This window comes from Nycticebus coucang, chromosome 5 (assembly GCF_027406575.1).
Source record: "Nycticebus coucang isolate mNycCou1 chromosome 5, mNycCou1.pri, whole genome shotgun sequence".
Taxonomy (NCBI): Eukaryota; Metazoa; Chordata; class Mammalia; order Primates; family Lorisidae; genus Nycticebus; species Nycticebus coucang.
The window spans coordinates 60569582-60584739 of NC_069784.1; the positions used below are offsets into that span (position 1 = coordinate 60569582).

Below are 15158 nucleotides of genomic sequence, written 5' to 3' on the forward strand. Positions count from 1 at the left end.
CTTTCTCTAAACAGTGACTAGTTTTCTGAGCAGGTCACAAAGACGAAAGTAGCCATAGGGGAACAGAGTTAATAGAAGAATATCTTCAAGCATTCACTCAGTTTACTCAGTATGAAGTAATGACTGTGTCCTTCCCTCAGGGCAGAGTACCTATAGACCTCTGACAATATGTTGTTAACATATGTCAACCCTCTGGCGCGTATCTCTGAGGAAGGGTGGCATGCCCTTGGATCTCAGGCTTCACGGGGTGTACTGCTTCAGAGAAAAGGCCTAAGGAATTTTACAATTCCAAAAAAGCCTAACTCTGTGAGTAACCCAGGGGGGTCCAGGTCTCTTTAAGCCTCTGGAAGAAAAGCAAGTCATTTTAAACTCACACTGAATTTACTTTGTGTGCTTGATGTAGGATAAGTTTATTTCTAAATATTATCCTACACCCTCTGACACACAGCCAGCTTCATGGAACAACATTGAAACAAACCCATGACCTTTTCTCCAGTTCTCTTCTGACATTAGGCTTGCTCTGGAGAGAGCTCTGCCTTGCTTTTCTGATGTTTCTCATTTGGAGAGCTAAGTGAATTTTAATTGTGATTTGTTTGACTACCTGCTTGAAGGGAAAAATAAGCATAAGCTCCTAAAAGTTTCTTATTGAATGTACCTACTGAGAACTGCTTAGCTGGTGAGAAGTTGATATTTTAGAGGTAATGATGCAGTTCAGGCTCTGTTACCTGCTTTAAGCTTTGGAGAAAATATTCTTTAAATGGAAACAGATTGAGAGGGCAAATAGCAGCCTTGCAACTCTTGAACTCTTCTTCCCCATTAACCAAAGCTAAAAGGCAGGCCTGAAAATCTCTTTTCAAGAGCTGCCAATGACACAACTTCATTTTAATGTACTATGAGTCCATATGGCACATACTTGATTTAAATTTTTTTTTCATCTGAATGTCTGAAATTTTTAACTTCAGTGAAATTTTTAACTTGGCCAATGTCTGAAAACCAGGCTGCTGGATTCTGAAATATACTATTGGTGGAATGTGTTGTTTTCATCTTTGTTCTCTAAATCTACTTTATTTATTTATTTATTTATTTATTTTGTAGAGACAGAGTCTCACTTTCCCGCCTTGGGTAGCATGCCATGATGACACAGGACTCACAGCAACCTCCAGATCTTGGGCTTCAGCGATTCTCCTGCCTCAGCCTCCCGAGCAGCTGGGACTACAGGTAGTCACAATGCCTGGCTATTTTTTGGTTGCAGTTCAGCCAGGGCTGGGTTTGAACCCACCACCCTCGGCATATGGGGCCGGCGCCCTACTCACTGAGCCACAGGCGCCACCCCTAAATCTACTTTTTATTTGCCTGCATAAAGGAAAGAGAGTCCCTTTAATGTTGTGTGCACAAAAGCCACAAGAAAGAGATAAAGCATGGACCATGCACTGGGCCTTCAGGGCCTCAGGGGTAGATGGAGCAAGGAGTTTTGGAGGGCTCTTTTCCCCAAACAAAGGCACTTTGCTAGTTTAGACAATTACAGACAAGACAAGTGTGGTTTAATTTGTATTAACTGAGGGCTATCCCATTGTGGAGAAGGAAATGGGAAAACAAATAATTTAAATGTTGTTTTAAAGCTATTCCCAAAATTTTGGCCCTAGAAATTCACGAGAAGCATGGCTTCAAGCAGTCTTTGTGCCTATCTACCTGCTTTCTCCAAATATTTTATCAAAGGCCAAGAATGTAGTGACCTTGGCATAATATGCTATCATCTCTGAATAAACTCCTTTCTACCTACTATCCTGGTGCAGATTTCAAGGGCCCCATGTGGATAGTCATTGCTCCTGTGTCTACCCTCCCTTGTTTGACTATATTTCATTAGTCCTACTTACTACTTTTAAGACCAACAGAAGAAATAATACATCTCTCTTCTTGTTAAAGTATGTGTGAGTGTACTTACATTACATCAGCACTGACCACCAAAGAAAATTTTATTAAGATGGACAAAACCGTCCCTTAATTTTAAGTTCCAACACTGAGTTTACTGGTGTGAGATCATCTCCCACAGGGAGATATCAGTAAACTGTGTCATCTTTTTCAGATTCTTTCTTTTTCATGAAACTTCCAATATCTACCCATTGCATAGATGGGCACATTGAGGTGTATGAGGCCTGCAAAGTAAGGCTGCCTCAGGGGACATTTCTGTTGATAAAATCCAGGAAACTTTTATAACACCCTATGAATGAGCTGCAAGCCTAAGGCTAAATGAAAAACCAAGGCCTAGTAACATTCACCTTCCATTCCAATTAAGGAGAAGCTATTTTGACATTTGTAAAGCCTAGAGAGATCTCATGCCTGTGAGCTGAGCTTTAAAGTATTATTGGACAAGCTCCATTAAGTCTTAAAGTTTGGACATCATTTATCTGAGAAGCAGAATGTTCAACACATTTCTGTGAAAACCACTGGTTTGAAATATCTGCGAAAGGTGGCTGGAGAGCAAGATGGCAGCCGAGTAACAGCTTCCTTGAATCTGGGCACCGTGAGTCTGGGGATATAGGACTACAGACATCTCTGGATGGTGGGATAAGCCTATCATCATCCCAGTGAGGAGACAGGGAGTCAGCAAGAGACTTCTGGACCCCAAGAGGAGGACTAAAACAGTGGAAAACTGGCAAATGGTCGCATGTGTTCAATCGGTCTAAACCCGCCTGCAACTTCCACAGGCACGAGAACTTAAAGAGCAAGAGGAAGTGAAAGGAAAATTAGGGCAAGGAAAACAGACAAAAGAAATCACTCATGAGGAAGAATCAGCAGAAAACTCCAGGCAACATGAAGAACAGTTGTCCAGAACAACCCCGCCAAGGGACCATGAGGTAGCTACTGCAGAGGATTCTACCTATAAAGAAATGTTAGGAATGACAGAAAGGGAATTTAGAATACACATGATGAAAACAATGAAAGAAATGAAGGAAACAATGATGGAAACTGCTAATAAGTGGAAAATAACCAAAAGGAAATCCAAAAACAGAATCAAATAAGAGATGAATGATATGAAGGATATAGAAAGAATATAGCAGAGCTGAAGGAACTGAAACAGTCAATTAAGGAACTTAAAGATGTAATGGAAAGTATCAGCAACAAATTAGACCATGCAGAAGAAAGAATTTCAGAGGTAGAAGACAAAGTTCTTGAGATAACTCAGATAGTAAAAGAGGCAGAAAAGAGGAGAGAGAAAGCAGAACGTTCACTGTCAGAATTATGGGACTTTATGAAGCATTCCAACATACGAGTTATAGGAATTCCAGAAGGGGAAGAAGAATGCCCCAGAGGAATGGAAGCCATATTAGAGAATATTATAAAAGAAAATTTCCCAAATATCACCAAAGATTCTGACACAAGGCTTTCAGAGGGATATCGGACCCCAGGTTGCCTCAACTCTAACTGAGCTTCTCCAAGACACATTGTGATGAACCTGTCCAAAGTCAAGACAGAAGAAAAGATTCTGCAAGCTGCCAGGAGTAAGCGCCAGTTGACCTACAGGGGAAAATCCATCAGAGTGACCGCAGATTTCTCTAATGAAACATTCCAAGCAAGAAGACAATGGTCATCTACCTTTAATCTACTTAAACAGAACAATTTCCAGCCCAGAATTTTGTACCCTGCTAAGCTAAGCTTTAAAATTGATGGAGAAATGAAATCAATTACAGATATACAAACATTGAGGAAATTCGCCACAACAAGACCAGCTCTACAGGAAATAGTTCAACCTGTTCTGCACACTGACCATCACAATGGATCAGCAGCAAAGTAAGAACTCAGAAATTAAAGGACAGAACCTAACCTCCACACTGATGCAAAAGATAAAACTAAGCAATGGACTCTCACAAAATAAGATGAACAGAATACTACCACACTTATCAATTATCTCAAGAAATGTCAATGGCTTGAATTCCCCACTGAAGAGACATAGATTGGCTGACTGGATTAAAAAACACAAGCCATCCATTTGCTGTCTGCAAGAAACACACCTGGCTTCAAAAGACAAATTAAAGCTCCGTGTCAAGGGTTGGAAGACAATTTTTCAGGCAAATGGAATTCAGAAGAAAAGAGGAGTTGCAATCTTATTTTCAGATTCATGTGGATTTAAAGTAACTAAAGTAAAAAAAGACAAACATGGTCACTTTATATTTGTCAACGGAAAAATACAACAAGAAATGTTTCAATTCTAAATATTTCTGCACCCAATTTAAATGCTCCCAGATTCTTGAAACAGACCTTACTCAGTCTGAGCAATATGATATCTGATAATACCATAATAACAGGGGACCTTAACACTCCTCTTACAGAGCTGGACAGATCCTCGAAAGAGAAATTAAACAAAGATATAAGAGATTTAAATGAGACCCTAGAACAACTGTGCTTGATAGATGCATATAGAACACTCCATCCCAAAGATAAGAATATACATTCTTCTCATCACCCCATGGAACATTCTCCAAAATTGATCATATCCTGGGACACAAAACAAATATCACAGAATCAAAAGAATTGAAATTGTACCTTGTATCTTCTCAGACCACAAGGCACTCAAGGTGGAACTCAACTCTAACAAAAATGCTCAACCCCACTCAAAGGCATGGAAATTAAAGAACCTTCTGTTGAATAACAGATGGGTGCAGGAAGAAATAAAACAGGAAATCATTAACTTCCTTGAGCATAACAACAATGAAGACACAAGCTTCCAAAACCTGTGGAATACTGCAAAAGCAGTTTTGAGTGGAAAATTTATCACTTTAGATGACTGCATTAGAAAAACAGAAAGAGAGGGCATCAACAATCTCACAAGCCATCTTATGGATCTGGAAAAAGGAGAACAATCTAAGTCTAAACTCAGTAGAAGAAAAGATCTCCAAAATCAAATCAGAGATCAATGAAATTGAAAACAAAATAATCATTCAGAAAATTAATGAAAACAAGGAGTTGGTGCTTTGAAAAAATAAATAAAATAGATAAACCATTGGCCAGACTAATGAGGAATAGAAAAGTAAAATCTCTAGTAACCTCAATCAGAAATGATAAAGGGGAAATAACAACTGATCCCACAGAGATACTAGAGATCATCTCTGAATACTACCAGAAACTCTATGCCCAGAAATTTGACAATGTGAAGGAAATGGATCAATATTTGGAATCACACCCTCTCCCTACACTTAGACAGGAAGAAATAGAAATCCTGAACAGACCAATTTCAAGCACTGAGATCAAAGAAATAATAAAAAATCTTCCAACCAAAAAATGCCCTGGTCCAGATGACTTCACACCAGACTTCTATCAAAGCTTCAAGGAAGAGATTATTCCTGTACTGCAGAAATTATTCCAAAAAATTGAGGAAGAAGGAATCTTCCCCAACACATTCTATGAAGCAAACATCAACCTGATACCAAAACCAGGAAAAGACCCAAACAAAAAGGAAAATTTCAGACCAATCTCACTCATGAATATAGATGCAAAAATTCTCAACAAAATCCTAGCCAATAGATTACAGCTTATCATCAAAAAAGTCATTCATCATGATTAAGTAGGTTTCATCCCAGGGATGCAAGGCTGGTTTAACATATGCAAGTCCATAAAAGTTATCCACCATATTAACAGAGGCAAAAATAAAGATCACATGATCCTCTCAATAGATGCAGAAAAAGCATTTGATAAAATCCAGCATCCTTTTCTAATTAGAACACTGAAGTGTATAGGTATAGGTGGCACATTTCTAAAACTGATTGAAGGTATCTATGACACACCCACTGCTAATATTTTACTGAATGGAGTAACTGAAAGCTTTTCCACTTAGAACTGGAACCAGACAAGGTTGTCCTATGTCACCTTTACTATTCAACATACTGCTGGAAGTTTTAGCCAATACAATTAGGCAAGACAAGGAAATAAAGGGAATCCAAATCAGAGCAGAGGAGGTCAAACTCTCACTCTTTGCTGACGACATAATCTTATACTTAGAGAACCCCAAAGACTCAACCACAAGACTCCTAGAAGTCATCAAAATATACAGTAATGTTTCAGGATATAAAATCAATGTCCACAAGTCAGTAGCCTTTGTATACACCAACAACAGTCAAGATGAGAAGCTAATTAAGGACACAACTCCCTTCACCATAGTTTCAAAAAAATGAAATACTTAGGAAGATACCTAACAAAGGACGTGCAGGACCTCTACAAAGAAAATTATGAAATCCTCAGAAAAGAAATAGCAGAGGATATTAACAAATGGAAGAACATACCATGCTCATGGATGGGAAGAATCAACATTGTTAATATGTCTATACTTCCCAAAGCAATCTACCTATTCAATGCCATTCCTATCAAAATACCAACATCGTACTTTCAAGATTTGGAGAAAATGATTCTGCGTTTTTTATTCAACCAGAAAAAACCCCATATAGCTGAGACAGTTCTTAGTAATATAAATAAAGCTGGGAGCATCAGCAGACCAGATTTCAGTCTGTACTACAAAGCCATAGTGGTCAAGATAGCATGGTACTGGCACAAAAATAGAGACATAGACACTTGGAATAGAATTGAAAACCTAGAAGTGAAACTAACATCTTATAACCAGCTAATCTTCGATAAACCAAACAAGAACATACCTTGGGGGAAAGACTCACTATTCAATAAATGGTGTTGGGAGAACTGAATGTCTATATGTAAAAGACTGAAACTGGACCCACAACTTTCCCCACTCACAAAAATTAATTCAAGATGGATAAAGGACTTAAATTTAAGGCATGAAACAATAAATATCCTCAAAGAAAGCATAGGAAAAACACTGGAAGATATTGGCCTGGGGAAAGACTTCATGAAGAAGACTGCCATTTCAAATGCAACAACAACAAAAATAAACAAATGGGACTTCATTAAACTGAAAAGCTTCTGTACAGCTATGGAGACAATAACCAAAGCAAAGAGACAACCTACACAATGGGAAATGATATTTGCATATTTTGAATCAGACAAAAGCTTGATAACAAGGATCTATAGAGAACTCAAATTAATCCACATGAAAAAAGCCAACAATCCCATGTATTAATGGGCAAGAGACATGAATAGAACCTTCTCTAAAGATGACAGACAAATGGCTAACAAACACATGAAAAATGTTCATCATCTCTATATATTAGAGAAATGCAAATCAAAACAACCCTGAGATATCATCTAACCCCAGTGAGAATGGCCCACATCACAAAATCTCAAAACTGCAGATGCTGGCGTGGACGTGGAGAGAAAGGAATACTTTTGCACTGCTGGTGGGACTGCAAAGTAGTACAACCTTTCTGGAAGGAAGTATAGAGAAACCTCAAAGCACTCAAGCTAAACCTCCCATTTGATCCTGCAATCCCATTACTGGGAATCTACCCAGAATGATAAAAATCCTTTTATCATAAGGACACTTGTACTAGACTATTTATTGCAGCTCAATTTACAATCGCCAACATGTGGAAACAGCCTAAATGCCCACCAACCCATGAATGGATTAACAAGCTGTGGTATATGTATACTATGGAATACTATTCAGCTATTAAAAAAAATGGAGAAAGTTTGATCTCTTCTGACCCTATATGGATACCCTTGATCGCCTTTTCTTCCCTAATTGTGGTGGCTAAAACTTCCATTACAATGTTGAAAAGCAATGGAGACAATGGGCAGCCTTGTCTGGTTCCTGATCTGAGTGGAAATGATTCCAATTTTACTCCATTCAATATGATATTGGCTGTGGGTTTGCTGTAGATGGCCTCTATCAGTTTAAGAAAAGTCCCTTCTAGACCAATTTTCTTGAATGTTCTGATCATGAAGGGATGCTGGATATTATCGAAAGCTTTTTCTGCATCAATTGAGAGAATCATATGGTCTTTGTTTTTTAATTTGTTTATGTGCTGAATTACATTTATAGATTTACGTATATTGAACCAGCCTTGAGACCCTGGGATAATGATGATGTGTTGCTGGATTCTGTTTGTTAGGATCTTGTTGAATATTTTTGCATCTATATTCATTAGTGATATTGGTCTATAATTTTCTTTTCTTGTTTGGTCTTTTCCTGGTTTGGGGATCAGGGTGATGTTTGCTTCATAGAACGTGTTGGGTAGTCTTCCTTCTTTTTCTACATTTTGGAACAGGTTGAGTAATATAGGTACTAATTCCTCTTTAAAGGTTTGGTAGAATTCTGACGTGAAACCGTCTGGTCCCGGGCTTTTCTTTTTAGGGAGGTTTTGTATAGTTGATGCTATTTCTGAACTTGATATGGGTCTATTCAACATTTCCACTTGATTCTGGTAAAGTCTTGGAAGGTGGCGTGCTTCCAAGTATCGGTCTATTTCCTTCAGATTTTCATATTTCTGAGAATAAAGTTTCTTGTAATATTCATTAAGGATTTTTTGGATTTCTGATGAGTCTGTGGTTATTTCGTCTTCGTTGTTTCTGATTGATGATATTAGAGATTTTTGAAGCTGCTTCTATTGCCTGGGGGTTCCTTCTCATAAAAAACTTGCCCAACCCAATTTCTTCAATGGTTTTTCCTGCACTCTCTTCTAGTATTTTTATAGTTTCATGTCTTAGGTTTAAATCTTTAATCCAGTGAGAGTCTATCTTGGTTAATGGTGAAAGGTGTGGGTCCAGTTTCAGTCTTCTACAGGTTGCCAGCCAGTTCACCCAGCACCATTTGTGAAATAGGGAATCTTTTCCCATTGAATCTTTTTAATTGGCTTGTCAAAGATTAAATAATGGTAATTAGCTGGATTCATCGCTTGGTTCTCTATTCTGTTCCAAAGAAGACATCTACTTCTCTGTTTTTGTGCCAGTAGCATGCTGTTTAGAACACTATTGATTCGTGGTATAGTCTGAGGTCTGGTAGCGTGATTCCTCCTCCTTTGTTTTATTCTTGAGTAATGTCTTGGTTATTCGAGGGTTTTTTATGATTCAATATAAAATGAAGTATTGTTTTTTCAACATCTTTAAAGTATGACAGTGGAGCTTTAATGGGGAGTGTGTTGAAATTATCTATTGCTTTGGGTAGTTTGGACATTTTAACAATATTGATTCTTCCCAACCATGAGCATGGTATATTTTTTCATTTGTTAACATTCTCAGCTATCTCTTTTCTTAGAGTTTCATAGTTCTCTTTATATAGATCTTTCACATCTTTTGTTAGATAATCTCCCAAATATTTCATCTTCGTTGGCACTACTGTGAATGGGATAGAGTCCTTAACTGTTTTTTCAACTTCACTATTGTTGGTATATATAAAGGCTATCGATTTATGAATGTTGATTTTGTAACCTGAGACACTACTGTATTCCTTGATCACTTCTAAGAGTTTTGTAGTAGAGTCCCTAGTGTTTTCCAGATATACAATCATATCATATTTGAAGAGCAAAAGTTTGATCTCTTCTGACCCTATGTGGATACGCTTGATGGTCTTTTCTTCCCTAATTGCGGTGGCTAAAACTTCCATTACAGTGTTAAAAAGCAATAGAGACAATGGGCAGCCTTGTCTGTTTCCTGATCTGAGTGGAAATGATTCCTATTTAACAACATTCAATATGATATTGGCTGTGGGTTTGCTGTAGATGTCTGCTATCAGTTTAAGAAATGTCCCTTTTATACGGATTTTCTTAAGTCTTCTGATCATGAAGGGATGTTGGATGTTATCAAAAGCAATTTCTGCATTGATTGAGAGAATCATATGGTCTTTGTTTTTTAATTCGTTTATGTGCTGAATTACATTTATAGATTTACATATATTGAACCAGCCTTGAGACCCTGGGATAAAACCGACTTGGTCATGATTTATGATTTGTTTCATATGTTGCTGCATTCTGTTTGTTAGGATCTTGTTGAATATTTTTGCATCTATATTCATTAGTGATATTGGTCTATAATTTTCTTTTCTTGTTGGGTCTTTTCCTGGTTTGGGGTTCAGGGTGATGTTTGCTTCATAGAACGTGTTGGGTAGTCTTCCTTCTTTTTCTACGTTTTGGAACAGGTTGAGTAATATAGGTACTAATTCTTCTTTAAAGGTTTAGTAGAATTCTGAGGTAAAACCATCTGGTCCCGGCCTTTTCCTTTTGGGGAGATTTTGTATGGTTGATGTTATTTCCGAACTTGATATGGGCCTGTTCCACAATTCCACTTGATTTTGATTAAGTCTTGGAAGGTGACGTGCTTCCAAGTAACCATCAATTTCCTTCAGATTTTCATATTTCTGAGAGTAAAGTTTCTTGTAATATTCATTAAGGACTTTTTGGATTTCTGAGGAGTCTGTTGTTATTTCGTCTTTGTTATTTCAGATTGATAAGATTAGAGATTTTGCTCTTTTTTTCCTGATTAGGTTGGCCAAAGGTTTATCTATTTTGTTGACCTTTTCAAAAAACCAGCTTTTTGATTTATTGATCTGTTGTATTATTCTTTTGTTTTCAATTTCATTTAGTTCTGCTCTGATTTTGGTTATTTCTTTTCTTCTGCTGGATTTGGGGTTGGAGTGTTCTTCCATTTCCAGTCGCTTGAATTTGCTTACTTTCTCTCTGTCCCTTCTCCTAAGGAAGGCTTGCAGTGCTATAAATTTCCCTCTTAGAACTGCCTTTGTGGTGTCCCAGAGGTTCTGATAGTTAGGGTCTTCATTGTTCTTTTCTTCCAAAAATTTGGCAATTTCTTTCTTGATCTTATCTCTGACACAGCTATCATTCAGCATAAGGTTATTTAACTTCCATGTTTTTGTATTAATATTCAGATTCGTGTTGTTACTCATCTCAAGTTTTATTCCATGATGGTCCGAGAAGATGCATGGAATAATTTCTATTCCTTCAAATTTACTGAGGTTAGACTTGTGACCTAAGATGTGATCAATTTTGTAGTAAGTTCTGTGGGCTGATGAGAATTATGTGTATTCAGTTTTGTTGGGATGAAATGTTCTGTAGATGTCTGCTAAATCTAAATGCTGGATGGTTAGATTTAAATCTAGAATTTCTTTACTCAGCTTTTTGTGGGAGGATCGATCCATCACTGCCAAAGGAGTGTTAAAAATCTCCGACTATTATGGAGTTAGAGGAAATCAAGTTGCTCATGTCTGTTAGAGTTTCTCTTATAAATTGAGGTGCATTCTGGTTGGGTGCATAGATATTAATAATTGAGATCTCATCGTATTGAGTCTTACCCTTAACGAATATGAAGTGACCATTCTTGTCCTTCCTTACTTTTGTTGGTTTAAAGCCTATTGTATCCGCAAATAAAATTGCAACACCTCCTTTTTTCTGGTTACCATTTGCCTGAAATATGTATGACCATCCTTTCACCCTGAGTCTGTATTTGTCTTTTAAGTTAAGATGTGAGTCTTGTATGCAACACATATCTGGCCTGAGTTTCTGTATCCAGTCAGTTAACCTATGTTTCTTTAGAGGGCAGTTTAAGCCATTTACATTAATGGAGAGTATTGATAAGTTTGGTGAAATTTTGGGTATTGAGTTTTTCAAAAGTCCAGTGGACATTTTTAATCCTTTTGCCATTGTGGAAGTTGGAGTTTGATCAGAAGTTTCTGAGTGAGTTTACTTTTGTAGTAGAGGATTGGGTTGGTTATTATAGGGGATAGGTCTGAGAATTGTGTGTTTCTTTTCTATCTCCTTCCCTTTTCATCTCTTCCCTTTGCTTTCAATGACTTAACTTACCTTTCATTTTTCTTTTCATTCCTTTGCTTTCCGCTTTCCTTTCTTTACTTCCTTTCCTTCCTTCCAGACTTCCATTCTTTCTTCTTGTTTTCCTTCTTCCTGTCTTTCTGTCTTTATTTCTTTCTGTATTAATTTTTAAATTAAATCTTTTATGTGTACATTAATACAATTATTGGGTAGAATGTCATGGTCCCATACACAATTTGTAATATTTACATGAATCTCATTAACATATACTTCACCACAATGCTTCAGTCTTTTCATATGATATTCATATTTTACAATTCAAATATTTAACATTTAGCCTTGTAAATGCACTATTGGTACAGAGGAAAGAATTATCGTCCCTTCACCCATCATCCCCTGACCTGGCCCACAGGTCAGTCAATAGGCATACCTGAAGGAGGGGGTGAGAATGGAAGGTGCAAGGGCCACGAAGAATGGAGACAAGACAGGAGTCTGATCAAGTCTTGTTTATTGCAAAGTTCTTCCAGGGTATATAAGGGTAGGTGAAGGAGGAAGTTTGCGTCGCCAGGTATCCAAGCAACCTGGCCGTGGCAGAGATAAGATCCCAAAGGCAAGTTTCCAAGTTTAGCTCACGTGATTTACGAGAAGAGGCCTGGCGTTTGCAGGGAAATAGAAACTTAGGCCTGGCATTTGCAGGGAAATAGAAACTTAAGTCTGTTAGTACCAGAAATAGCACTTGACCTACAAAATAGATGCTGTGGTGTCAGCCTTCCACAGGTCCCCCTTTTTTATAATCTTTGTAAATGTACATTTTACTTTTAAAGTTTTACCAGCTCTCAACTGAGAGGGTGGGGTGACTGTGTCTGTCTTAGTTTGGGACCACCTTACCATCTCAGCTGATCCTCCTTACCCATGATGGGATACACAGTAGCTATCTGACTGGGCTCCTGTCTTAGGTTGGTAGGATAAGCAAAGTCTGAGATGAGGTTCCTCATTACCCATCCTTGACTAGCCAGTCCCGGAAGTAGTTATGGTTATGCGTTCATCTTCCATAGCAAGTCTGTGATAATGAACCTGGAGGGGCTGCATTTTAATAGCATCAATTTGTTGTTTTATAAAGGCCATGACTTTGTTAAAAAGAAAAGGTCCTAGCGACAGTAATATTAATAAGCCAAGGAGGCACCCTAAAAATGGAAGGAGATAACGCAGAAAGCCATCTAGCACGCTCCAAAATGGGTTGTCCATAATTTTTCTTTTTCTTTCCTCTAGATTATCTTGTATTTTTTTTATTTTGTCTCGAACAATTCCTGATTTATTTGCATAAAAGCAGCATTTTTCCTGTAATGCTAAGCAGATGCCTCCTTGCTTAGATGTTAGAAGATCTAAACTTCTTCTATTCTGTAGTACTACTTCAGCTAAGGAATCTAATTCACCTTGAAGATCTTTAACTGTGCCTGATAGGGCTTGTAGATCTTCTGCCATAAGTTGAGATAGTTAGGTATATTTATGTACAGCAATGCCCATACCGGTGGTACCAGTGGCCATGCCAGCAGTGATTCCCAGAGTGGCCAAGAGAGGGAGAAATTGGACAGCCCTTCTAGAACGGCCAGATATATAATCAAAGGATGGTATAGGTAAAGATTCATTTCCATTCACTATATCAATATCGGGTTGCAAAAGGGCAATAGTACATAATCCTGTCCAATTAGTGGGCAGAATGGTATATGCCAAGTTATTGCCACAAACAAATACCATATCATTGGGAGCACACGGGGAATAAGTAATATTGATGATGTCAGTGCAATTGGTCAAAGAGAGTATGCCAATATCAATAGCATAACTGTCGTTTCTATAAGGGGAGACAATACAGGGTGATTCAGAAAAGATAGGTTCTACTGGTAAAGGCATGATGGGCATGCAGTTATTAGATGATAATTCACTGGAATTAACATTGATAGCAATAGGCATAGATAGTTCTAAATGAAGGCATAACCAGCAATTTTGAGCCAAAGAAGGGTTGGATTGATTAAGTAACCTATGTGTGATGTCTAGCATTTTCAGGGTTTGAGGGTCTAGATTTGCATCCCTATTTTTGGGTAAAGCTATTGGATGGTAATTAAATTTAGGAGACATGTGGTTTACAATGTTTTTCAGTTGCTTTTGGACTATATTCTGTCTCACCTGATCTTGGGGTCCACATCCATCAGCGATGTGCACAGGTGGAGTCTAATTCCAGCAAACTGTTTTTCCTACTGTATCAGGACAGCCAGATTGGGCATATTTATTTGAGGTTCCCCCAGACCTGAGGGACTGTGTCCCACTCGCTTCCAAATATACCCTAAAAATGTCTGGTCAAGATTGCTGTAAAATAGGTATTATTATCTGTACCAGTGCATAGTTGAACCTGCTCATAACAGGTATTATGTACAGATGTATGGAATTCTATACAAGGGCATGGTCCAGGCTTGTTATTCAAGGTGGGGATAATTTTAGCCTTTTTGCTACAGATCCATGCCTGTGCTCCATGAACATTTTGTCTCATTACTAAGTATGCTGTTTTATCACCACATTCTACATTTGGGAGAGTGGTTGTCTCACCATTCCAGGTGCTACCACGGCACTCGCAAAGGAGTACCAGTTAATTTTTGTAAGAGTGCCCAAGCCTCATGGGGATTACCGAAACCACCTTCATTTTTTCGTATCAGGAAAGAGATTCCCAGCAGTAGCCACATCCAGGTGCTTATAGTTACCTGCAAAGAAAAGGAAAGAAAGCCTTCTCAGGGGTCTCTTGCTCCCTGGATTTAGAGGTGATGATGTTATCTACTTGTTTGACCAGTCGTTCAGGTAACCATCGTGCTGCTTCCATCTTCTGTGAATATATGCATACGGCACCTCTACACCAAATTAAAACTGGATCGGGGCCGTGCCATTTATTATCTAATGGATCTTTCCATAGGGCAGTGGCAAAATCCCGTTTAGTATCTGGATGCCAGAAGTGGTCTGCTGCACACCAGCTGTCTTGGTCCAGTGTGAAAAAATTTAAAATGAGTAATGAATGGGATAAGAGATTTCTTGGGGACCCATTAACAGGGTACCATTCCCCCTTGTTTATTTATTCTAGAGTGTTTTTAAGAGATAGGTGGGCACGTTCTATTATGCCTTGCCCTTGTGGGTTAAATGGTATACCAGTGACGTGTTTGATATTGAGGTGTTTACAGAAGGTGTTAAATGCATGTCCTGTGTATCCTGGACCATTATCAGTTGTAATTTGTTTAGGGGTGCCTAGTACAGCCATGCTGGCTAGTACATGGGCAATGACATGTTTGCCGGCCTCCCCTGACTGGCCAGTGGCATAAATAAATCCACTGAAGGTATCTATGGTTACATGAACATACTTGAGTTTTCCAAATTCAGGTAGGTGAGTAACATCCATTTGCCAGATGGCATTGGGTATGACACCTCGAGGATTTACTCCTAGATGGG

At 38.2% G+C, this 15158-nt stretch overlaps 1 pseudogene; it reads right to left on the reverse strand.

The window, feature by feature from the left end:
- Window positions 1-13879, reverse strand: part of LOC128585510 (G patch domain-containing protein 3-like) — a 45483-nt pseudogene extending 31604 nt beyond the window's left edge.
- Window positions 13880-15158: the final 1279 nt, after the last annotated feature.